Source organism: Lissotriton helveticus, chromosome 10, assembly GCF_964261635.1.
Source record: "Lissotriton helveticus chromosome 10, aLisHel1.1, whole genome shotgun sequence".
Classification (NCBI taxonomy): domain Eukaryota; kingdom Metazoa; phylum Chordata; class Amphibia; order Caudata; family Salamandridae; genus Lissotriton; species Lissotriton helveticus.
The window spans coordinates 209,027,504-209,053,949 of NC_136071.1; positions in this window are offsets into that span (position 1 = coordinate 209,027,504).

A 26,446-nucleotide genomic window follows, 5' to 3' on the forward strand; every position below is an offset into this window, starting at 1 on the left:
GCATGATCTATATTATGCCTCACAAATGACAATTTCCAAACGGTGGATCTCCAAGGATAACTCTGGTCTGGGCCACTGCCACAGCTATGCAAGCAACTGTCACAAAACGTGTATCTTGGAGGTCCCGGTGACCTGAAGAAGGCACACACTAGCACACACCACAGGTAATGGATGCCAATGCACTTACGTATGTTTGCAGAAGTGAAGTTCAGTAAACAATCTAATCAAGCCCCTCTGGAGCATTTGGGCTACTGTCTCTGTTCAGTAGAACATGTCTCTGCACAAATACATGGCCCGTGGAACCCACGTGCTGGCACCAGATCATCTCACCGAGTTGTGGGATGCACAAGTCTGGCATTATGTTATGGTAAGAGAGCTTTAATGTATTTGGAATCACACGTAACCTCCTCCCGCATTGTTGACAATAGAAAAGTGGCTCGGACACACTTTATCCTATCTAGTTATGGCATCCTACAGTGCCCTGTGAAATGAGTCTGCTGGCCTGCAGTCATGATGGTGATGATCCTTGTCTATGGGTCCATGGCTATGACAATTTCACATGTCTATATTGTCTGTGTAGACCTTGATGGAGCGTGGTTGGATTGGACATGAGTCGCTCATTGCAGGTCAGATGTCATGATGACGAGAAGCAGGAATGCTCTAGTCCTAGCTTGTGCACTCATTGTTGTGATCCACAGCATGGATTGTGCTGGCATTGCTGAAGCCTCTCCCAACCAAGGAGGCACACACACTGGGGTCAGTGCCTTCTGTGACTGTCTCCTTCAGGTTAGTCTAATAGTACATACGCTCATGCTGATACTTGAATTATAAGTGCCATGGGATTTTGTGTTCAGTCTTCCCCTTGCAGGTGCACCCTGGTGTTTGTCCCTATGCACTTCTAATGTGTGTTGGACAATGCATGTGGTGTCCCTAATGAATGTTAAGTTAGCCTATGCTGCCATCCAATGCATGCAAAGTGTGGCGTAGCTGCTCTTTTGCTGAGTTCCATTGGATATCTAGTTTACTTGTCAATGACAGGAAGAGGATAATGCTGCTGGGTAGTCGTTTGATGTTTGTGCCAATCTAGTTCACTGTGTGGCTATTGCTTTTGATTCGGGAGTTGAAATGCAGCGTGTGTGGTTGTATGCACCTATGCACTATGTTTTTCCTACTGTATTTCATTGACAGTTGAGGTTTGGATAAAACCAGGGGGCAGATTTATAAGCCCCCTGTGCCACAAGTATGTCACTTTTTGTGGCGTGCCAGTGGCTAATTTATTGCTCCATATTTACAAGGACAGCAAAAACCACCCTGCGTGGCTTTTCCTGTCCTTGTAAATTTGGCCCCTTTACATGCAGCATTTTGTGTGAAAGGGGCATTCCATGGGTGTTGCTGTGGGTGTTCCCACGCAACACCCATGGAACCGGACACATTTCCAGATTTACGATGAATCGTAAATCTGGAAATGCGCGTGAATGCTACGCCTGGAGAGGCGTAGAGAGGCGCAACAAGGAGAAATGTTTTCATTTCTGCAAGTTTTTTCCTCTTTCAATGCGTGCTGCATTCTACTGTACACCTTGAAAGAGGAAAATGCCTGTAGTGATTGTTTTTGTGCAGGAAAATGCCCCTTCCTGCACAAAAACAATCCCCCCATGACGCAGGCATCCTTAAGGTGTCTGCGCCGGAGCATAGCAGCAGTTTGTGCGCCAGCGCAGGGGGAAGCACAGAGATGCGACAAATTGTTGTAAATATGTTGCATCCCTGTGCTTTGAAAGTAACTCAGTGCGGTTCAGCCAAATGGCTGGCGGAATGCACTGAGTCACTTTCTTGTAAATCTGCCCCCAAGAGTGGGCTTTGGGTAAGACACTTGAGACTGACTGAATGCTTTTATTGCCTCTTTAGACTCCCTGCTCCTGAGTTGTGACTTTTCTCCCTATACTTGTATTTGTCTTGTATTTGTCTTGTATCTGTAGTATTGTGGTCTCAAAATATTTTTTATTGGGTGAGGTGTGTTCTTTAATTACTGACGTCTGTGACCTTTTGCATGCTTCTGAATTTAGGGGTCCATTAGGATGGCGGACGGATCGCCACCGCCATGCAGGCGGTGGCAATCCGTCCCACATCCCTGCCCGTCCGCCACCTTTCTTCCCCCCGCCATATTACAATGGCGGGGGGGACCGTGGCGGAGGGGAAGACCGTCCGCCGCTTTTCCGCCGCGGTCGGCTTGCGACCACGGCGGAAAAGGCCTGATATGGTGGCGGTGTCTATCAGACACTGCCAGCTATATTAGGATGGCCGGTGTGGAATGCCACGAAAAGGCATACGGTCTCTGCTTTGGGGGCCCGTTGCGGGCCCCCAGGGTGAAGGGGGGGTGGGGTGGGGGGTACACATTTCAATGTACACCATGACAGGCACCGCGTGGTGCCTGTCATGTTGTGCATTGAAATGTACAACATGCATTTTTTGCATTGCGGCGGCCGGTGCTTCAAGCACCGTCCGCCGCAATGTAAAAAATACGGGATGCACCTGCCACTGTGGCGGATGCATCCTAATTGGGAGCACGGATCCTCCGCCCTTGTGGCGGACGGTACCGGCCCCCGACAGGATGGCGGACGGACAAAGTCCATCCGCCATCCTAATGGACCTCAATATTTGCTTTTAAGAGTTCAAGAAAGCACATGCCCCTATTTTCTCTTCCATGCTGTTATTTAATTGCTTCCTCCCTCTTTCCACTGCCTGTTAACTGCCCTTATTCACCTCCCACACCCTCCTACTCACCTGGACCTGCTCGTCATCATTTCCGGTTCTCTTTGCTGTCATCGCGTCCTTCCGTCCACCCTCGTCATCGCTTCCTGTTTCACACTCCTACCCACTTCCGCCCCTGCTTCTTATCAGTAGTGCTTCCTTTCATGTCCTCCCATGTTGGCTTCCTTTCCCACGTCCTTCCTTCTCACTTTACTTTTCTAGTGCAGCATACTCCAGGCTTAGTTGCTTTCGCCCTCCTACTGGTCTTTTCTCTCTCAATCTCTCTTGCACTCTATTTTCTACTCATAACTTCCTACCTTTTAGATTCTTGCAATATTAGTTTCTCCTGTAATTGAGGCTGCTGCCATGAAGATAAAATGAAACAGTTATCAGAATGTTTCTGATCTTAGCTATACAGTTTTTGCACAAATAAGTAACTGATACTATCAATATTTTGATCACGTGTCATAATACATACACAAGAGGCACTCGCAGCCATTATAAAGACTCTCCACGTCATACCCCAGTGTTGGAATATGCATTTAGGCCTTAAACAACAGCCAACAATCATTGGGAATTCAAAAGTGAATATGCAAATGTATATATTGAATATACACTTTCTCTGTGATCTGCCTGATCAAAAAAAGCACAGTGGAGGTTTGTTTGCCACTGCTCCTTTCCACTTTGAACATATGGGGGACATCCAAGGCCATCTGTTCGGTTTTTAATTCTCTGGCATCCGGGGATTAAGCGGTACTGGGGAAAGCCTACGAAAACTTTAGTAAAGCTTCAAGCAACAGCATCCTGGTACATCAAGTACTGCTATTGGACTCAAGGGACTGCTATGAATGTCTTCAGCCTGGTACAGCAAGCGTTTGAGTCTGACTCAAGGGACCACCGGAAGCAACTTACGGGCGTGAAGCTGCGACAGTAGACAATTGTTACTGACTCTAGGGGCCTCATGGTTACGCTTAAAATTCCGAGCCCTGCTGAAACACAAACTTGTGTCTGACTCAAGAAACTTCTGATAGAAACTTCTGATGAAAGAAACAGTAAAAAAATCCAAGGTTGACAAGGATTTAGTCGGTCAACCTCGTCCTCCCAAATTGAGGGGGATATTTACGCGATTTGTGGCGCAGGGCAGCGCAACGTTACCTTGCTGAGTGGCGTACAAGGAAAGGGCAGGAATGGGCCGTATTTATCCAGTCGAGCACATTCCTGTCCTTTCCCCCTGCGCTGACACCATTTTGGCAGCCTAGTGCCAACGCAGGCACCCTTGCAGAATGGTGTCTGTGTTGTAGGCTGAATTGTTTTTGTGCAGGAAGGGGCACTTTCCTGCACAAAAACAATCCTGAGGGGCTTTGTCCTCTTTCTGTGTGTGCTGCAGAAAGCTGACAAAAGTAACTAAAGCACAACCACTAGTGTTAGATTACTTCAAGATATGGAATGTGTCAGGCTGCATAAGATTGTCACAGAACAATCCTTGATGTTGCCATGACAATGCTCGTGTTGGTCACTCAGGTACTTTACCTGCTAAATGTTAAAACTTTAAAACGTGAAAATGAATCTTGTAACATATCGTCTGTCTTCCTTGGACTCCCCCTCCTCCCTTGTTGTATTAATTGGAATTAGAGGATTCAAATGGCAGATGTTGGTAAAGCCCAAATAAATACATCATGTAGCAGTCTAGTTGATTTTTTAAGAGGTGATGGGGTGAGGATTTGTCCCTTTAAAGTTACACTCTACACATGTAACTCTGAGCCCCAGTTGAAGGCTTTGGCCAAAATGCATGGGCAGCAGTACCATATTGCACTTTTTTGAAGGATAAAAAAGAAAGGCTCGTCAAGACTCACTGTGCTGTGTCGCCTAATTCTTTGGCCGATGTGCAAAGCAAGGGAAACTTACCATGCAACATTGGCGTTTGAAGGAGTGATTTGTGTGAAACCCCCCCCCCCAAAAAAAATATATATACACACACACACATACACACATACATATACACATGTATTTATATCTCTCTCTATATATATATATATATATATATATATATACACACACTATGTATACAGTGTTGCAACTGTGGAGGGACAACATCGTTTGGGGGGCAGAATACAAATGAAAGTGTGTGACCACCTCTCTGCAACGCAACTCCGTGGCGCTTACTGGAGGTACCTGGTGGGCTAGTTGGCCCCCAGGGACCCTCAGGATTGAAGAGTAATTAATTCCTCAACTTAAAATGCACCACAGGCCCCATTTGCACACATATTACCTCAGGCCCCGCCCCCCCCCTTCACCACTGTGCAAATGCGCCCTGTGGCGCATTTTAAGTTGGGGGATTAACTCCCTTTGATTCCTGGGGGTCCCTGTGGTGCAACTAGCCCATCAGCTACCTCCATTAAGCGCCACAGAGCTGTGTTGCAGAGAGGTGTAAAAAGGGGCTGGCCTCAGAACACCTCTCTGCAACGGAGCTCCCTGGCTCATACTGGAGGTTCCTGGTGGGCTAGTTGGCCCCCAGGAACATCCAGTATTCAATGGGGATTCGTCCCCCTTCTGCAAACATACCAGGGGGCGCGTTTGCATAGTGCTGCAGCAAAGGGGTGGGGCCTCCGCCTGATGCTGGTTTATTGTTTTCAAAACATTTTTTTCATAAGGGGGGCTGTGTTTTCCCCCTCCTTTTCCTATTTTTCTGGCCCTGGGGACCCCATCCCCCAGGGCTTGACTCCTTTTTTATAAAAAATAATAATATAATTTGGAAGGGGGCCGCGTGGCCCCCTCCCAAGGCCTTAATCGGCCCCAGGGACCCCATCCCCTGGGGCATGGTCTTTATTTTTCTTTTAAATCTTTAGGACGGGGCTGCATTGTCCCCCTCCTCAGGCCACTTATGAACCGGGGACCCTAACCCCCGGGGCCGGCCTTTTTTAAAATGTATTTATTTCTTATTTTGGGGAGGGGGGCCATGTCCACGGTCCCAGCCGGCTCCCCGCTTCCTGTCGGCATTGCTTTTCCACATGGGGAACTGCTAAGATGCAGCTCCCCGTTTGGAAAAGCAATTTGGTTTGCATTTTGAAAGAGAGAGCAGGTTTCCCTGCTCTCTCTTTCAAAATGCAAACCAAGTTTTCTATGGCAGGGCGGGAGCCGCGCGGCCCCCCTCCCAACATTTTCAAAGCCCAGGGGGGTGGTGGTACTTGGGGCTTGGGGGTCCATAACGGACCCCCCAAATGTAAACTCTTAGTGCCCCGATGAGGTGGCGGTCCCTGGGACGTGTGGTGGGGGCTCAACCCCCCCACAGGTTTTTTTAAAGCCCTGGGGGTGGCGGTCCCCGGGGCTGCGGTGGGGCCGTGAGTCCCCGCCTTTTTTTCTAATGAAGCCCCAGGGGTGGCGGTCCCCGGGGCATGGGGGGCATGGGGGGCCTTTGAGCCCCCCACCCATGTTTATTAAAGCCCCGGGGATGGTCGTCCCCAGGGCTGGGGGGCTGTGAGCCCCCCACACCCCGTGCATAATTTTATAAAGCCCCGGGGGTGGCGGTCCCTGGGGCTGGGGTGCCCCTCTTGGCCCCCCCATTCACATAATAACATTGCTCCCGGGACTTGGCCCCCCGGGGGCTAATTACCAACAAAGTGCGGGAGCCCACGCTTTGTTGTTTTTTTATCGCCAGGATCCGCGCACCCTGCACGGATTTTGCAGATTTTTCCTTGTGGGACCCCCTAAGCAGGCCTAGAGGGTCTAGGTGTTTCTACCCTGCCACCTTTTTGTGTTTTTGCCTTTTTTTCTTAGGTTTCTTGTGCCTTGGTTCTACCGAGGTACAAGATGGCTGCCAACAGTTCCTGGTTTGGAGTGTTGACAGCCAATTAGCATACAGCTTGTCATCGGGAGGGTGCGCGGATCCTGCTATAGATATATATATGATTTTACTTTTGATTTTCTCAGCAACTACAGAATGGATTTAAACCATTTGACAAAAAGGCACGACTCTGAACCAAGGGCTACCTTTTTGCCAAATTTGGTGTAATTCCGTTCAACAGTAAGGGCTGTATCTGCGGCTAAAGGTTACTACGGGAAATTGCATGGGGAAAACATGTTTTGGGACCCCCCTTTTTTCTCGGCCCCTGCTTGACGAATCACAGTGAAACTTTTAGGATAGGACCCAACCTAAGTTTTGAAAATTTCGCAAAGATTCGTCAAACGGCGTCAAAGTTATTGGGAATAGAATGTTGGAGGTTTCCTATGGACAATAGGTCCTAACTATAACTAGCTACTGGCGACCGCCAGTAGGTGATATATATATATGTATATATATATATATATACATATATATATATATATATATATATATATATATATATATATATATATATATTGTGTAGCAAAGAGCCCTTGAGCTTCGAGAGGGCACACAACACCAACTTGCACCTTCCAGCAGTGCATGCCTCGCTGTAACTTGATTTCTGGCATTCCTTTAAAATGATACACATCCGACGCGTTTCGAGGCTGAACGCCCCGTATTCATGGATTCGCTTTCGCTGAGGGAATGACGACTCTGTGCTTGATTGTTCATCATTTATTGAACTGAAAACGCCCTGAGTGGGTGTGGCCTTCTAGATGCCGGTAAGCATCCTGGTATCTGAAGTCCATAGTGCACAGAGTTAATTCATACCTATAGTAGGCTCAGTCCCCCTGCGGTATTTGCGCTTGTTCTTCAAACCTTAAGTAGGCAGGGCAGTCCAGAAATCAATTATTATCACCGTCGAGTCAGTTCAATATATATATATAACGCTCAAACTTTTCACTTCTTCTTGGAAAAGGCACAGCACTCAAGGAGGGTTTATGAAAATCACGATATGATTTATTAGGGGAACTGCACAGACGTGTTTTGGCGTGCTGCCTTCGTCAGTGTGTCAATTACGACTCAAGATCAACATGTTAATAAAGTTTTTCTACAGTCATGGACATTTACATAGGACTGTCCTTCGAACATCAACATGAGCGCCATCTTGGACTGTGTTAATCAAACAGTATTCCACATACGAAAAGAGCCCTTAACGCCCACTAATGGACTTCGTATACATGTTGAGAGGGTATGCTGATTACAAAATGTCACAGGATATTGACACAGAATATAAAGCCATGGATCAGCTAATGTCCTATGTTACGAATGTCCCATCATGATTATGTAGCATTCACAACATACTGAAAATAATACCTTAGTTCATCACAAATCGGCATTAATCAAATCGGAATGTTCAAACATTTGTATGATAAGTTGATAATATATATCTCATAAGTTAGTTCAATTGATAGATGTAATTTGCTCACTTAAGAACATTTCTCATTCGTGAGATTCAATGCAAAACAGTAACATATGCTTTAAAAACAGTTGCTTTTAACCCCTCACAATAGCATATAGAATTGTAAGTAAATGCAGGACAGATATCAGGAGAAGCAAGGGACAAAACAATAACAGAAGCATAAACCGAAACAGAAAGACCATACGGATGAGGGCAAAAGATCAATATCCCTTATCACTATACTTGTGCCTATCGTGCCTCTTGTCTTATCCCTACCCAGACAGAGATTAGAGATTAGAAATTCAATAAGTCCAGTAATGGCGTGGTGATAGTGGATACTTAGTATACATTCGAAGTGTCCCTGCATAAATGATGATGTAGTTATTGCAGTGTCACTTGCCTAGGTGAAACGCCATCTCTTCTCCACTATTGAGTCCTTTGGGATATATAGTGGAGAGGTCTAAGATATATCTCGACTCTAACCTACGGAGTCTTCTCAGGCGATCGCCTCCTCTAGCATTGGGTGGGACAATGTCCAGCCCAAAAAATTGGAGTTTATCACGATCCCTGCCGTGCTCCTCTGCAAAATGCTGGGCAACCGGATAGGCGGGATCTGCCTTTTCGATTGCCCGCGAATACTCCAGTATCCTCAATTTGAGTTCCTTAATTGTACTGCCGATGTAGCGAAGGCCACAGGGGCAGAGCAAACAGTATACCACAAATTGGGAACTACAGGTTATGAATTTCTTGATGGACATTGTTCTCCCTGTGTCGGGTATTGTGTACGATAGGACTCTTTTGCTGCCGGCGCAGGCTTTACAGCACCCGCAGGGAAAGAATCCCTTCATCTCTTTTAGAGTGTTGGTTTTGGGTACGGGTTTCTCCAGATGACTAGAGACCAGCATATCTCCCAACGATCTTGCTCTGCTGAATGTTAGCAGAGGATATGCTGGTAGATCTTCCTTCAGTATGTTGTCCGTTTGCAATATATGCCAATTCTTATGTAGCATTGCTCTGAGATCACTGGCACCTGATGAGTAAGGAGTGATTAGCCAAAACTTCCTTTTATTGGCGACTGCGTTCTTGTCGCGGCCACCTCCTTTGGTGTTAGCGGTCAATAGTGTTGCCCTCTGGATCTTTCTTACCTTCTTCAGTGTATTATTTAGGAGTTCCTCACCGTACCCCCTAATAGAAAAGCGCGCTAAACATTCCGAGGCAGCCGCCTCGAAGTCTGAATTCCTTGAGCAATTCCTTCGGAGCCTAAGATGTTCTCCGTAAGGAATGCTCCTCACAAGCTGAGGAGGGTGACTGCTGCTGGCAAAGAGTGTCGAATTCTTTCTTTCCTGTAAAGGGCAGTATGTAGATGGTCCTCCTCGACAAACACCCTCAGGTCCAAGTACTCCGCTGCCACCGGACTAATTGAACCTGAGAAATGCAAATTTAGGTCATTGTTATTAAGTACCCTGATGTATTCTTCTGCTGTGTTTGTCCCACCGTTCCAGACAATAAATAAATCGTCGATGTAACGATGCCAACATACTGCCTCCCCTCTATCTTACCTGACCACACAGCTCCTGGGCACCTGCTCCTCCCACCAGCCCACGAACAAGTTTGCGTAGCTGGGAGCGAAGCAGGTGACCATCGCCGTACCAGACTTTTGTATGTACAGTTGGTGTTCAAATAGGAAGATATTGTGAGTTAGACAAAATTCTGTGAATTCAAGAATCATTTCATTGTGTTTAGCAAATCTCATCTGGCGCTGATCTAAGAAATATCTGACTGCCTCCCACCCATGTTTATTAAAGGCCCAGGGATGGTCATCCCCGGGGCTGGGGGGCTGCGAGCTCCCCCACACCCCGCGCATAATTTTATAAAGCCCCGGGGATAGCGGTCCCTGGGGCTGAGGGTCCACTCTTGGCCCCCCCATTCACATAATAACATTGCTCACGGGACTTGGCCCCCCGGGGGCTAATTACAAACGAAGAGCGGGAGCCCACGCTTTGTTTTGTTTTTTATCGGCAGGATCCCCGCACCCTGCACGGATTTTGCTGATTTTTCCTTGTGGGACCCCCTAAGCAGGCATAGAGGGTCTAGTTGTTTCTACCCTGCCACCTTTTCGTTTTTTTGCGGTTTTTTTCTTAGGTTTCTTATGCCTTGGTTCTACAGAGGCACAAGATGGCTGCCAACAGTTCCTGGTTTGGAGTGTTGACAGCCAATTAGCATACAGCTTGTCATCAGGAGGGTGCGCGGATCCTGCCATAGATATATATATATATGATTTTACTTTTGTTTTTCTCAGCAACTACAGAATGGATTTAAACCATTTAACAAAAAGGCACGACTCTGAACCAAGGGCTACCTTTTTGCCAAATTTGGTGTAATTCCGTTCAGCAGTAAGGGCTGTAGCTGTGGCTAAAGGTTCCTATGGGAAATTGCATGGGGAAAACATGTTTTGGGACCCCCTTTTTTCTCGGCCCCTGCTTGACGAATCACAGTGAAACCTTTAGGATAGGACCCGACCTAAGTTTTGAAAATTTCGCAAAGATTCGTCAATCGGCGTCAAAGTTATTGGGATTAGAATGTTGCAGGTTTCCTATGGAAAATAGGTCCTAGCAAGAAATGCCTTGCCCGGAAGACTGGTGCCTCCTGGTAACTGAGCACTGCTGATGCCGGAGCTGACGCGGTGAGGTTGTTTTGCCAGTATCTGTTTATCCATGGTCCCCCTCAACCCCGAGTTATGTGCCATAATTTCATTTTACTATTGCTGACTGTCATCATCCGATGCATTGACATTTGCCGTTGTCCGGCCAGAGGTGATTCGGACTTTGATCTTGTGGCAGCTGCTATTATTTAATAATAACCAGTGACTTTGACTAAGCAGAACAAAAAAAACTGTGCAAATTGCCTACTATTTCATCGGCTACTTTGTGGCATTATGGGTATGGTAGTCCCGTGGGGGTAGAAAGCATGTGCTTGATAGTTGGCTTTGAGTGAATATATTACTCTCGGTCACGGAATTGGCCCCATGTTGAAGTTCAGTGTTCCGTTCCCAGTGCCATGAAGCTTCTTAATAATAACTGAGGTATCAAATGTATGGCACAAATACAACAGACTTCACAGTCAAGGTCAGAGGTCACACTTCGGTGGTTGAGTCAGAAGCTCAGGAGAGCTGGAAACGGGACAATGGCAGTGATTAATTATTCTAGCACTAATAATGACATTCAGCAGCATAATGTTTACAAGTTCATTTTTCATACTTTTTAAACTTGGCAAATACAGATTTATGGTTTTAGCGAAGCAAACCTCAAAAGCCAATCTCCTACCATGGTGGATGTGTTTATAATTCAAATGTGCGTTTAACCATTGGTATTGCCTGGTACTACGTTCTTTTCAGCTAAATTGAATATTGTATTATGCAATGTATTGTATGAGTTCATATCTTACCTGCAACAATGCTGGGCTTTAACTTTATTGTAACTGTTTAAGTAGCATTTTGGTTAGCACGCTGACAGCATACATTATAGTATGCTTTCTATGTCCACTTAATGATCCAATGGGAATGGCTATTAATTTGTTTGTATTCTGGCGCCAAACCAGACTGACGAAGGCTTCCTGAAAGCCAAAACGCGTATCTTTTACCTCTGGGATTGAGGGCAACCTTTCTCAATAAATCTATGCTGAATTTTAACACCTCGAGTCCGTGCCTTCTGCCATGACGTTTTTGTGGCAGCTGGATTTGTGTGGTTCATATATATATATAACCTACTGGCGGTCGCCAGTAGGTATATATAGTTAGGATTTTTTCTCTATGGGATTTTTGAAAATTCTATGTCAAATAACTTTGGCGTTTGTGGACGGAATTGGCTGAAATTTTCAGGAAAATGGCGCATTTTGTTTCTGAGCAGCCCCTGAAAATTGGGGGGGGGGTTCGTCCAGGGGGGGTTGAGAAAAAAGGGGGGTCCCAAAACGAGTTTTTAACATTGAGTTTTCCATAGGGCGGTTGGCCTCACTTTTAGCCCGAACGGCTGAATGGATTTGCACGAAACTTGGCAAAATTGTAGGGACTGGTAGCCCGATGTGCCTTTTGTAGGTCTCAATATATGTGCTACAGTGGATTTTGAGAAATTAACGTTTAAAAAAAGATATATATCTGTAACAGCGGACCGGGCAGCGCTCCAGTACGCGTACTTTTCGCGCAACGGAGCTTTGTGAAGAGAAGCTGATTGGTTCTCCGGCGTCTGTAAACATTCCAAACAGTCCGTAGCGGCCGCCATCTTGTCTCTCGGTAGGATCGAGAGACAAGAGGAGGCCAAAGCGAAGGGGCAAATGACCATAAGGGGGCATAGTAGATCCTCGCTGACCCCCTAGGTTTGATGTGGAGGTTTTAAAAGGGCCCCGCGGGGCAAAAAAAAAAAAATTATAATAATAATCGAACGGCTGAATGGATTTGCACGAAACTTGGTAAAATATTAGGGACTGGTAGCCCGATGTGCCTTTGCTAGGTCTCAATATGTGTGCTACAGTGGATTTTGAGAAATTAACGTTCAAAAAAAGATATATATCTGTAACAGCGCTCCGCTTCGCGTACTTTTCGCGTTACGGAGCTTTGCGAAGCTGATTGGTTCTCCGGCGTCTGTCAACATTCCAAACAGTCCGTAGCGGCCGCCATCTTGTCTCTCGGTAGGATTGAGAGACAAGAGGAGGCCAAAGCGAAGGGGGAAATTACCATAAGGGGGCATAGTAGATCCTTCCTGACCTCTTAGGTTTGATGTACCATTTTGCCAAGTTTGGTGTAATTCCGTTCAGCCATTCAGGCTGTAGACGTATGTAAATGTCCTATGGAAAATTGCATGGGGAAAACACATTTGAAAGTGTTGAAATTTAGAACCAATTAAAATTTTACTTTGGTTTTGTATTTGTGTGTGATGAAAGTTAATTGGTTATGTATATATGTCAAATGAGAGGAAACCACAGCCATTTTGTGATACTACTGTCTGAGGTACATTTGTGAGGAATTTTTGGTGGTGAATTTCTGGTGTTTGATTTACACAGTACTAACACTTCTCCTACTTTTAAAAAGGTGAGTTGTTAATTTGTAAGGGGAACTATGTTGTACACTTGAAGATAATTTGAAAAATGTTTTCTGTTATTTATTTGCAGTCCTTCTGTTATACTAAATACTTGATAAAGTTAGTTTTATATTATGTATTACTAAAAACGATAAATGAAAGTGATTATTTTTTTCTGCAATTTACAGCAAGCAATTTCAAAATAAAATGGCTCACAATAAAGAGACCGTGGCAATTTCTTTTGAATTGTCCACTACATTGATTGAAATTGGGAGCATCAATAATGAAATATTGTCACAAGGAGGAGATGACTTGTATGATTCCATTAGATTGATTGAAATGGACAGCACCAATAATGAAATATTGTCACAAGGAGATGACTTGAATGATTCCACTACATTGATTGAAATTGAGAGCACCAATAATGAAATATTGTCACAAGGAGGAGATGGCTTGTATGATTCCATTAGATTGATTGAAATGGACAGCACCAATAATGAAATATTGTCACAAGGAGGAGATGACTTGAATGATTCCACTACATTGATTGAAATTGAGAGCACCAATAATGAAATATTGTCACGAGGAGATGACTTGAATGATTCCACTACATTGATTGAAATTGACAGCACCAATAATGAAATATTGTCACAAGGAGGAGATGACTTGAATGATTTTTTTGATCAATCTGTTGATGGCGAATTTATCGAATGTTTGGAGACCATAGAGTTACAAGAATCATCATTGCAGACTTTTCATGAGGAAATTGCTGATGAGGACATGTTACTAGTTCTTTCAAATTTAGAAAATTCTGAAGAATAAATTTATATTTAGAAATCAAAAATTGTTTGAGACATTATTCATTTTTATTTTTAATTTATGAGGTTGTAGCGAAGTGATTGTAGTATAAAATGAGACTTATAGTATAGAGTGCAACATTTTTATGTTACATGGTAAGTTTACTCATATTTACTTCCCTTCTGCCACTATATTATCTCCAATGTGTATTTGACATCTCTTCTTCATCTCCGGCCTCCTTTCTCTCACTGTGTGTCTCCGATGCATCTTATCGCTGCTATTTTGTGTAATTACAGAAGAGAGTAAAATAAAATAGTTCGGAACGTGAAAAGGGGGCAAAGTAGAGTACCCCTCACCCCCTAGGCCTTTTTAGGCCGTCCCAAAAGGATCAGTTTCTGCTTTCCTGAGAGATTATGGTATGAGTTCCATATACCACAATAATTTGCATTACAACATGCAAGATATCTATCTCCTATTACCAACTTTGAGATATTCGCGCTAAGCGCGAATATCTCCAAAAAGTAACACCTGCCCTGAGCAGTTCTTAGCCATGTTATCCAATGGGAGGTGGATAACATGGCTAAGAGCATTAGCTCGGTAATGCATGAATATCGCTGACTTTTTAGCGATATTCATGCATTGCGGCCGTTTATTATCGCATTTGCGATAAACCTTGATAATAGCAAGGTTTATCTTCGATAATTTCTGACGATGCTTAGCGGTAAAAAATTTGTTGCTAAGCATCGTTAGGGATAAATATCGCTTAACTTTGGTAATATGCACCAACGTCTGTTAACGTTCGATTCGAAGGAAATGAGGAAGTGTTGAAAAACATTGTCTGCGCCATCTTGCCTTTTTTGAAATGCCACACTTTTGTCGTGCACGGCAGCCATTTTAGATGCCTTGACCAGACCCACTCTCTGCACGCTGTCGATTCGTAGCATGGCTCCCCACCCTCGCAAGCATCTTCCCCAGGCACTGGTCACCCCCGCTCTCTGTCTTATGCATCGGCAATAAACCTCCCCCCATCTGCGCTGCTCTTCCCTGAAAATCACACTCTGTGCCCGCCCGACACCTCCCTTTCGCCCTATTCACTACCGCACCCTCTGACACTCCTCTTCCTCTGTGTCCGATTGTCCAGGCTATCACCTAGCCCTGCAGATGTAGTTTATGGCCCCAGCTGTAAAGAATCACCCCTCTTCAAAGGAGTTATAGTAGATCAAGGCCCACACCCGATGAGATCCGTCACACCACACGTGTTCCTACTATCTGAAAACCATCCTGTATTGTGATTGGGGAGGGGACCGAGCCTGAAGCGGAAGATTCCAGGAATGACTCTTTGTACATCAAAGTTTTTACAATTATGTGTCACATTAAAAATATATAGCACTCCAACAAAGTAGTAGGAATATAAAACTTTAATAACATATAAATATATACAACAAAACAAAAACAGTAAAAACATTTAAACAACGACGAGACCGTGGCAATTTCTTTTGAATTCCTGATGAGGACATGTTACTAGTTCTTTCAAATTATGAAAATTCAGAAGATGTTGCCTGGGGGTGGGTCGTCAGTAGCAGTCTGTTGTGCGAATAGTTCCAAGGCAGCAGAACGCGCTGAAATCTAGATGGCACGAAAGTGATGTCTAGTAAGTTGCCGCCCAGCAAATAACTACAACAAGGGGTGGTGAGGGACAGAGTCTCTGAATTAAGCAGAATACTCTCACCCTGTCAAGAGATCAGGGCTAGATCCAACACCGTTTTTTAGCTCACTGCACCATCCCAGTTTCAGAACCTGGCTGTATGCAAATTAGTCTGTTCCTGTCCCAGTGCATGATGGGAACAGGGCAAACCACACTACAAAAGCCAATTCTTACACTGGGAAGGAAACAAGCTTCCGGGGACCGGTTTCTGGCATTACAGCCGTCTTCGGCCCGGCTTGCTTGAATCCTGATGGTGCAATGAGCAAGGGACTCATGTCTGAGTATACCCTTCCACGCTTAGGGTGGACAAAAATATTTACAACAAGGGGTGGTGAGGGACAGAGTCTCTGAATTAAGCAGAATACTCTCACCCTGTCAAGAGATCAGGGCTAGATCCAACACCGTTTTTTAGCTCACTGCACCATCCCAGTTTCAGAACCTGGCTGTATGCAAATTAGTCTGTTCCTGTCCCAGTGCATGATGGGAACAGGGCAAACCAAACTACAAAAGCCAATTCTTACACTGGGAAGGAAACAAGCTTCCGGGGACCGGTTTCTGGCATTACAGCCGTCTTCGGGCCGGCTTGCTTGAATCCTGATGGTGCAATGAGCAAGGGACTCATGTCTGAGTATACCCTTCCACGCTTAGGGTGGACAAAAATAAATAACCGGTCCCCGGAAGCTTGTTTCCTTCCCAGTGTAAGAATTGGCTTTTGTAGTCTGGTCTGCCCTGTTCCCATGATGCACTGGGCCAGGGACAGACTAATTTGCATACAGCCGGGTTCTGAAACTGGGATGGTGCAGTGAGCTAAAAAACGGTGTTGGATCTAGCCCTGATCTCTTGACAGGGTGAGAGTATTCTGCTTAATTCAGAGACTCTGTCCCTCACCACCCCTTGTTGTAAATATTTTTGTCCACCCTAAGCGTGGAAGGGTATACTCAGACATGAGCCCCTTGCTCATTGCACCATCAGGATTCAAGCAAGCCGGGCCGAAGACGCCTGAAATGGCAGAAACCGGTCCCCGGAAGCTTGTTTCCTTCCCAGTGTAAGAATTGGCTTTTGTAGTCTGGTCTGCCCTGTTCCCATGATGCACTGGGCCAGGGACAGACTAATTTGCATACAGCCGGGTTCTGAAACTGGGATGGTGCAATGAGCTAAAAAACGGTGTTGGATCTAGCCCTGATCTCTTGACTGGGTGAGAGTACTCTGCTTAATTCAGAGACTCTGTCCATCACCACCCCTTGTTGTAAATAATTTTGTCCACCCTAAGCGTGGAAGGGTATACTCAGATGTGAGCCCCTTGCTCATTGCACCATCAGGATTCAAGCAAGCCGGGCCGAAGACGCCTGAAATGGCAGAAACCGGTCCCCGGAAGCTTGTTTCCTTCCCAGTGTAAGAATTGGCTTTTGTAGTCTGGTCTGCCCTGTTCCCATGATGCACTGGGCCAGGGACAGACTAATTTGCATACAGCCGGGTTCTGAAACTGGGATGGTGCAATGAGCTAAAAAACGGTGTTGGATCTAGCCCTGATCTCTTGACTGGGTGAGAGTACTCTGCTTAATTCAGAGACTCTGTCCATCACCACCCCTTGTTGTAAATAATTTTGTCCACCCTAAGCGTGGAAGGGTATACTCAGATGTGAGCCCCTTGCTCATTGCACCATCAGGATTCAAGCAAGCCGGGCCGAAGACGCCTGAAATGGCAGAAACCGGTCCCCGGAAGCTTGTTTCCTTCCCAGTGTAAGAATTGGCTTTTGTAGTCTGGTCTGCCCTGTTCCCATGATGCACTGGGCCAGGGACAGACTAATTTGCATACAGCCGGGTTCTGAAACTGGGATGGTGCAATGAGCTAAAAAACGGTGTTGGATCTAGCCCTGATCTCTTGACTGGGTGAGAGTACTCTGCTTAATTCAGAGACTCTGTCCATCACCACCCCTTGTTGTAAATAATTTTGTCCACCCTAAGCGTGGAAGGGTATACTCAGATGTGAGCCCCTTGCTCATTGCACCATCAGGATTCAAGCAAGCCGGGCCGAAGACGCCTGAAATGGCAGAAACCGGTCCCCGGAAGCTTGTTTCCTTCCCAGTGTAAGAATTGGCTTTTGTAGTCTGGTCTGCCCTGTTCCCATGATGCACTGGGCCAGGGACAGACTAATTTGCATACAGCCGGGTTCTGAAACTGGGATGGTGCAATGAGCTAAAAAACGGTGTTGGATCTAGCCCTGATCTCTTGACTGGGTGAGAGTACTCTGCTTAATTCAGAGACTCTGTCCATCACCACCCCTTGTTGTAAATAATTTTGTCCACCCTAAGCGTGGAAGGGTATACTCAGATGTGAGCCCCTTGCTCATTGCACCATCAGGATTCAAGCAAGCCGGGCCGAAGACGCCTGAAATGGCAGAAACCGGTCCCCGGAAGCTTGTTTCCTTCCCAGTGTAAGAATTGGCTTTTGTAGTCTGGTCTGCCCTGTTCCCATGATGCACTGGGCCAGGGACAGACTAATTTGCATACAGCCGGGTTCTGAAACTGGGATGGTGCAATGAGCTAAAAAACGGTGTTGGATCTAGCCCTGATCTCTTGACTGGGTGAGAGTACTCTGTTTTATTCAGAGACTCTGTCCATCACCACCCCTTGTTGTAAATAAGCCCAGCAAATAACGGCGTGGGGCGCCGCGGGGGTGAGTGAGTCCAGTAGGCACCACAGCTATTCTTACCGGCATTGCAGAATTACTGCTGGGGACAATGCCTGTGCTGTAGCAGGGTCACAGCACAAAACAAAAAGGATTCTGTTGAAGATGTTGTTGGTTTTCAATTTGAATACAGTTCTGGTGTCAACTGCTATGCTAATGTAGTGGTTAATGTTTTGTTTTCTCTAGAAAATGTAAAAGAGGGGGAGGCAGTCCAAAGTTCCGTTAAAAGGGCAAAGGAATGGATCGGTGGTTTGAACTATCAGTCAAAAAGGGGAGGGGGTGCAACAATTTTTCCTACTGGGTCACACTGTGCTTTCACCGGAACTGAGGTCTGCAGGATTCTAGTAATTCAAAGTGAGGCTGGCGCCAGCATGGGAGCGCCGACGTCCCGCGGATACAGTTTCGTCACTCCACGGGCGATCATGGCAGTCATTCCCCATCGGGGGTCGGAGACTCCCGCGGCTCCTCTAGAATCTTCAAGGTCGTGGAGGACTACGGTGGTGGAGTCAACCAGTGACCGGGCCATTTCTTTATGCTGGGCCCGCTCTTGCCAGGTCGACCGCCATTTTGAGAGTTCGGTAGCTACTGGCGATCGCGGGGTCAAATGAGCGGACGGGCTCCACCCTGCCGGGCGAGACGTTGCAGCATGGCCACAGTAGAAGAACCCTTTTCCGGGCGCCTGGAGCGCTGAGGGTGCAGCTGGGAAGCCTCCACCTGGGGAGGCGGGAGAGGCCTGTTCGCACCGTCTCTCCCTCCCAGTGCACCCCACGGCGTCTCGCTTGAGATTTGTTATGGCCGGACCAGGCGATGAGGACGAGGGGGGGGGGTCGGAGGCATGTGCAAGACATCCCCCCCCAGTGTTGTCGCAGCCATTATTCAAGAAAGAAGAAGTGTCCCGTCCGTCTTCGGGCCGGGCTTCCGGTAGATGTCGGCCGGACGCCCCTGGCTCTGGTCCCATGAACGGGTTTCTTGGTTTATCGGCTGCAGCCGGATCCCGTCGGCCTCGGCCCCCCGACCGTTGGTGGCCGGACCGGAAGAGCATGTGGCGGGACTACCTGAAACTGTCAAGGGCCACCGCGGCCGGACTGGGAGAGAGAGGGGAGGGTCGAGGAGACATTCCCCCCCCTGCAACTGTTCAGCGTTGTAAAGGCAATCCCCTGGCCGGGTCCCGCTGGCCTCGGCCTCTCCTCCGGCTACACCCTACGTTAGGATCTCCTGGCCGAGCCGTGGCAGCAGGACCCGCCTTATATGGGCTGCTCCCGGCTGGGCGTAGCCGCAACCCTGCCCCACCTTGGAAGTTTCCAGAGTGGGGGCGGATGTTCTACTGACTTGCATTTTCCCTAGTCTATCGATTTTTTTGGCGTGGCAGGCGGTGGGACAGCGAGGGGTGATTTGGTTTCTCTTACTGTTTTTCTGGTCTCTCACCACTGGCATATTTTAACGTTTTCTTGTTTCTAGGACATTAATAGGTTTTATCATTACGTTATGTTATCGTTTCTTTGTTCGTTGTTTAATAAAAGTTCATGTTCATCAGTGGCCTACTGATTTTCGTTTTCCTATTCTTTTCTTTCCAGGTTGTTTCATGCTAAAGTTTCTGTTAACAGGATACAGTGATCACTTCGTTATTATTGCATATGTCCTTTTCACTAGGGGTGCTCTCTGGTCGGGCCAGATGACGTATCTCTAGTAAATGGTCCGGGTGAAACAGGTGCATCAATCAGTGGGGAGTAGATAGGCATGACAGATTACAACGGGGGAGAAAGGTCCGCATTACGTACCCTTTCACTATTTGCAAAGATTTTCCTACGTATATTTGCAAACAGGGAATACCTCCAAAAAGAACCAATTCCCAAACAGTCAATGTTTGGGGAAACAATCAATCAATGAGGAACGAAATAGGCACGACGTGTTAAAGGTTTGCGTTACCTACCCTTCACTATCTGCAAAGGGAGAGAGAATATTCCTATTCTTCCTCGTTTGCAGGCAGGGAAGATTCTTAAGAGAACCAACTTCGAACAATTCAATGGTCGATTCAAACAATCAAAAAGGGGTACTGTGAACACAAATGAACGCCGCTTATGTACATACACATTGGTATTATCAACAGGTTGTTCCTAATGTTTCTATTTTAGGGAGGTCAAAAAGAGATCCCATTAGTGGCCTACTGATTTTGCTCGATTCCTTTTGTTTTTTTACACGATTTTTCGCTATCTGCAAAGACTAAACAGAGTATTGCGACTCTGTGCTTGTTTGTAAATAGAGAATGAACCAACGAGAACAATCAATCAAATGGAGAGAGAAGCAGGCACGACGGATTACAACGGGGGCAAAGGCCTGCGTTAACTACCCTTCACTATCTGCAAAGAGAGAGTACTCCTAATAGAAATGAGGGGTGGGGGGCAGCATTCAAAGCAGATCAGTGTGCATAAACACGAAAATGTTTTTACTTACCACGTACTTGACATTCGACAGCTTATGATATTTGCTATTAAAAAATCATTGAAATTCACTGAAAAAACCATAGTAGACCATATATAGTTAGGAATTAGCATTTACAAAACCTTGAAAATTCACTGAAAAAACCATAGGTTATAGACCATATATAGTTAGGAATTAGCATTTAAAAAACCTTATTTTACTCACACAAAACCATTGAAATTCCATATATAGTTAGTTGCACTAACTATATATCGCGCACCCGCAATCCACTGCTGATCATGTCACATATTACATCATTCATGACATGGTCAGTGACATCACTGATGACATCACTGATGACATCTCAAATGACATCACTGATGACATCACTGATGACGTCTCATTTGACATCATTCTTGTGCTAATACGATAAACCTCTTCAGACTCTAATATAACCTTAGATACACTCAGTGTATACAGACACTCACACACTGCCACTCATCCATGGAGTTACTCACACACCCAGTCAGTCATGCAAAGAAACAATCTCACCTCCATTTCTTCAACTATACAGTTATACACACCTTACTTATTGAAACATATACTAACACATATTTACTCTCTTATACAATCCCTGATACAAGTTCACAATGATCGATACAACCACTCACTCATTCAGTGGCTCTCATGCACAGTTATTTATATATGCCAACTCTCACATGTACTGTGTTTTACATATGTACTTACTATGACATGTAGCATTGAGATATCCATTCACTCATCAATACACTCATGCACACAGTCAACTGCCCATGTAGCTGTTTCCACATGCACTCTTGAACTCATACACCTAGTGAATAAACTGCTCACACATCTATGCACAGAGTCACACACCTTCCAGCCACCCCCACACAAACTCAATCTCCCATAGAAATACTTGGGCAACCAATTAATAACACATATAGCCTCTCGTATAGCTAATGATCAACACATGCAGCAGTTTGCATCACAACAGACATAATGATGCACAAATTAAGACAGTTTAGTCACTAACCCATGCATTCAGTGAGACACATTTAATCACTCACTCATACAGTCAGTCACGCACCTACTAAATCCTTCATCCAGACACTTATACATCCACTCATTCTTCAATATCTAAGACATATTTTAACTTTACAGAAACATACAGTCACTGGATGTTGTCATCAGTGATGTCATCAGTGATGTCATTTGAGATGTCATCAGTGATGTCATCAGTGATGTCACTGACCATGTCATGAATGATGTAATATGTGACATGATCAGCAGTGGATTGCGGGTGCGCGATATATAGTTAGTGCAACTAACTATATATGGAATTTCAATGGTTTTGTGTGAGTAAAATAAGGTTTTTTAAATGCTAATTCCTAACTATATATGGTCTATAACCTATGGTTTTTTCAGTGAATTTTAAAGGTTTTGTAAATGCTAATTCCTAACTATATATGGTCTATAACCTATGGTTTTTTCAGTGAATATATATATATATATATATATATCCGCGCTCACTTTCCTGTCAGGAAGGCGGAGCGCCGAAACGCGTCTGTTACTAACAACGAAATAAAACTGGTTGGAGAAAACGACCCGGGAGTGCGTGGTTCCTACAAACGGTGGGGAAACCTTGAGCGTTTTATATATATATATATATATATTCAAAAGCAAATGTCCCAAGATGAGAGGAGCACTTCAAAAAGCTGGTGCCGGCGGCAAGGTTCGGGACACCCTTGCAAGATACTTTTTCAGCAAAACTGTCTCCATAAAGAAACACGCCGCACACTACTCCGTTTATCAAGTATTTTGGTTTATTTTCTGTGGGTTTCCCACCACCTACGCGTTTCGGACATAGATCTGTCCCTGGTCACGGTACAAACCAGGACCAGGGACAGATCTATGTCCGAAACGCGTAGGTGGTGGGAAACCCACAGAAAATAAACCAAAATACTTGATAAACGGAGTAGTGTGCGGCGTGTTTCTTTATGGAGACAGTTTTTCTGAAAAAAAAAATATATATATATATATATATATATACACACACACACACACACATAGTTGGGGGTTTACACTTAAACATGAAGAGAAGAGACAAAGTAAATAATAAAATATTAAATGTCAAAAAATAAAAAAGATAAAAAGAAACAATTAGAAACAATTACAATTTAAAAAGAATCTAAAATAATGGCACATCTACTCACTAGGTTGAAATGTTGATATTCTGAAATAAAAAATCCGTAATTATGGAATCAGAATTGAGGATGGGAATTTAGTGACACACAACCATATGTCATACAAGGAATGTTGAATGATCCAATATGGTGTTGCAATCAACAGGTACATTTTCTTACAGAGAATCACAAGTTATTGGCAGATAGCAGAAACAGTTGCTAAATATGTTTTTGTTTACATTTCATATGGGAATGTAGGCAGAACTGAAACACTCTTCATTAGTTATGTGTGGGCGATGCCCCTGCCTATGCACTCCCGCCTGTAAATTTTAGACGCCAAGCTGCTTAGGCACTTATATTGCTTTTTGTCTCGTGCAGTGTCTAAGTTGTGGCACTGTGCTATTGTAGGTATATTAGACTTGGTATACGGAGATATCAAACATTGCAATATGCACCTTTGTCTTTCGGTTGATTGATTCCAGCTTTACAATGTCATTGATTTGCAGGGTGAGTGTGGATTTATTGGGTACGAGCGCTGCTTGCACATTTCTATTTGCCTTCATGTAAATGTACATGTATTTATATAGCGCAAATCACTGACACAGTATCTAAGCGCTTGCTTAGGGAACCCGTCCTGGTATTCCCCTGTGAGATACCCTGGCAGGGTATCCACAAGGTGAAAGCCAGGCATCCCACCACGAGGGGCCGTAGTGGAGATTAAGCAAGCTATTGCCCAGAGTCGCAGAGTGTGACCCCGTGAGTCGAGTAGGCACCGGAGCGAGAATTGTCGAGTCCGTGGAATTTTTGAGCCCGAGACCCGCAGAGGCGGGGAATCGAACCCTGGTCCACGGCCGATCTCAGTTTCCGGGTCTGCCGCCTCTAACCACTGAGCCACGCTTCTCCACTTCTTCATGACGACCTCAATGACCAAAGTCATCTAGTGGGTTGGTTAGAAGAACCGAAAATCTGCCAATCCATGTTACTATCTCGATATTAGTGTAAAGTAGCATGACCAGGATGGGTCTTGCCAACCAAAACAGTAACTCATTCTTTTGTTCTTCTGAGAGTTGTTAGCACTGCTATGAATGCAAAAGGAGATGGCATTTACTGCCCCAGAGTTTCATCTACATGTGGTGGTGCTTATGTTTACTTTGGTAGCTTTTTTAAGAGGCAAAGGTGTGGTGTGCGGCTATGTGGCATTTTTTGTTTGACATTGCGTTATATATCTTAGGTGCCCATGCTGTGTGACTGTATCATTTGTTTTATGATGCAGATCAGAAAGTGTTTGTTATGTTGACCAGAGGCAAAGGCACCCAGAATTGCCTCTTGCTTACAGTGTGCATGAAAGTCTGAAAGTTGTATTCTCATTGCATAAGCCTAATATTGTAATGTAGGCCTCATTGATAATGCTTGACCTGAATTAATGACATTATTGGTAATGTGAATAATTTTGCCTGAGAGGGTTTGATTGTCTCCACAGTTTATAAACAAGTAATGAGTAGAAGTAATCCACACGTGGGCATTTGTAAACATTGGCTAACAGGTACTGTGTTTGTCATGTCATTCATGCCATAAAATCCTTATTTCATGCACCATGAGCCTGCTGGTGTTTGCAGCAAGTGTGTGTGATTGCGTGATGTGCTTTAAGATACTTGCCACCTGGTGTTTGATTTTTTTGCTATATGCCGAGAGGATGTCCTGGAGGCTAGATCTGCCCCTTGCTTAAATTATCTTGATGTCAGTATCTGTGGTGTGGTGGTGTGTTTAATTTGCAGAGGTAACGAATCCATGTTTTCAGTCACGGGTATGAAATATGCTCCTCATCTTCACTGGTTGGGTCAAATATGGATCCAGGAATTACTGTTATTTACGATCCTTTGTTTGAAGTTCTTTGCTACTGAGAAGGCCATATTCTTGATTCTCATCCTCCTTTTATGGGGCACCATCAGAAAGCCCTATTGCACTAACCTCAATTGGGAAGTGCTGTAGCGTCCACTTACTTTTTCAATCAATGTTTTTTTGTACTTTACCTCAGATGCATTTATTTGGTCCTCCGATAAATCTTTTAACCATGCCGTGAGGAGCTAGATATAGGAGATCCATTCCAGTTATTTAATGAGGACCAAGAATTGGACAACTGTCCTACAATTCGTGATTAGATTCATATATATAACCCTTAGGATTATGTTATACAAATACTAGATCACCACTGTGGAACACATCTCCTGAAGAAATTCAGTCGGGCTAAATTCATACAAACCAATAATTCGGTTAACGTCACACAAAATAGCAACATCAGAATCTGTTGACCAGACCTCTCTATTAAAACCCCCATCCCTCATTAATACTACATTGCTTTGCACAATTATTGAAGACAAATCATAGAAAAACAGGAACAGGATTTAGGATGGTTAGATTTTTATCAGTAAATTAAGAAAAGTAAATGCATCAATATCAGCCATTTAGATTTAGAATTTCAGAATCAATGGCCATCAATTTCCAGAGTTCAAGAGGAAGAGTTCAGAAAAGGGACATTGTCCTTATTAGCTCAAAATTTCCTCTTCCAGGGGGAAGTGGAGTTCGGGAGTAGCGCATCCAGCGTATGCGTCAGACCAAGGAAAAACAGTAGAGTCTGCAAGAAATGAGCGATGTCTCTCAGTCAGCGTAGAATGGCTCAAAATGGAATAGCATTGATTGCTTTGAACAATGCAATGGCAATGGCGAGAGAAAAAGCAAGAGACAAAAAGCGAATGCCAAATGGCAAATGACTTCCTTATCATCAATCCAACATGCAATATAACTTTCCAAGTTCCAGAGTGACACCTCCTGGGTCACCTAATCTGGTCCATTGGTCAGTTCATGTAGGGTGATTGTCATGCAGCATAAAGAAGACACATTTTGAAAATTATATGCGGTGCAAATTCTGTGGTTGTTAGGCCATTCTATAGGAATTACTCTTAAACAAAGATCCTTTAGCAAAATGCACATTAATGAAGTCAAAAGGACAGTTTCTCAAGCAGATGTTCTTACAGTAACAACAATTATATCAGCCAGTTCTCATGTATGAGTGAGAACTCTCAGAAGGCAACATAATTGAAATTCATTTTGTAACATCAGAGCCCTTTCCTGTGAGAACGGAATCGGGCAACAGGGAAAGGGTGTACTTAAGCAAGCAGGCCTTCCCTAAATTTTAGGTCAATATAGGCAATGTATGAAATTATTATAATATATATTATCACTAAAAATATGACATTTAAATCATGACTTTAACTTAATTTCTCCTCGAACGCAGGTTAAATTAATTGTAAATTGCAAATGTAACTACGGCACAGTACTAAGTTTCAAAAGTATCAACGTATAAAAAAATTATTTCAAAACTTATAACTAAATTGTTTCTAGTAATTTTCATTAGTTAATTCATAAAGATTATTCTCTGAAAGTTTCAGTAAAATTGGAACTAGTATAAACGTGTTGCATCTGTTTCTCTTTCCATACATGGTGCACATTTTTCACATATCCAAAACATGGAGTGTTA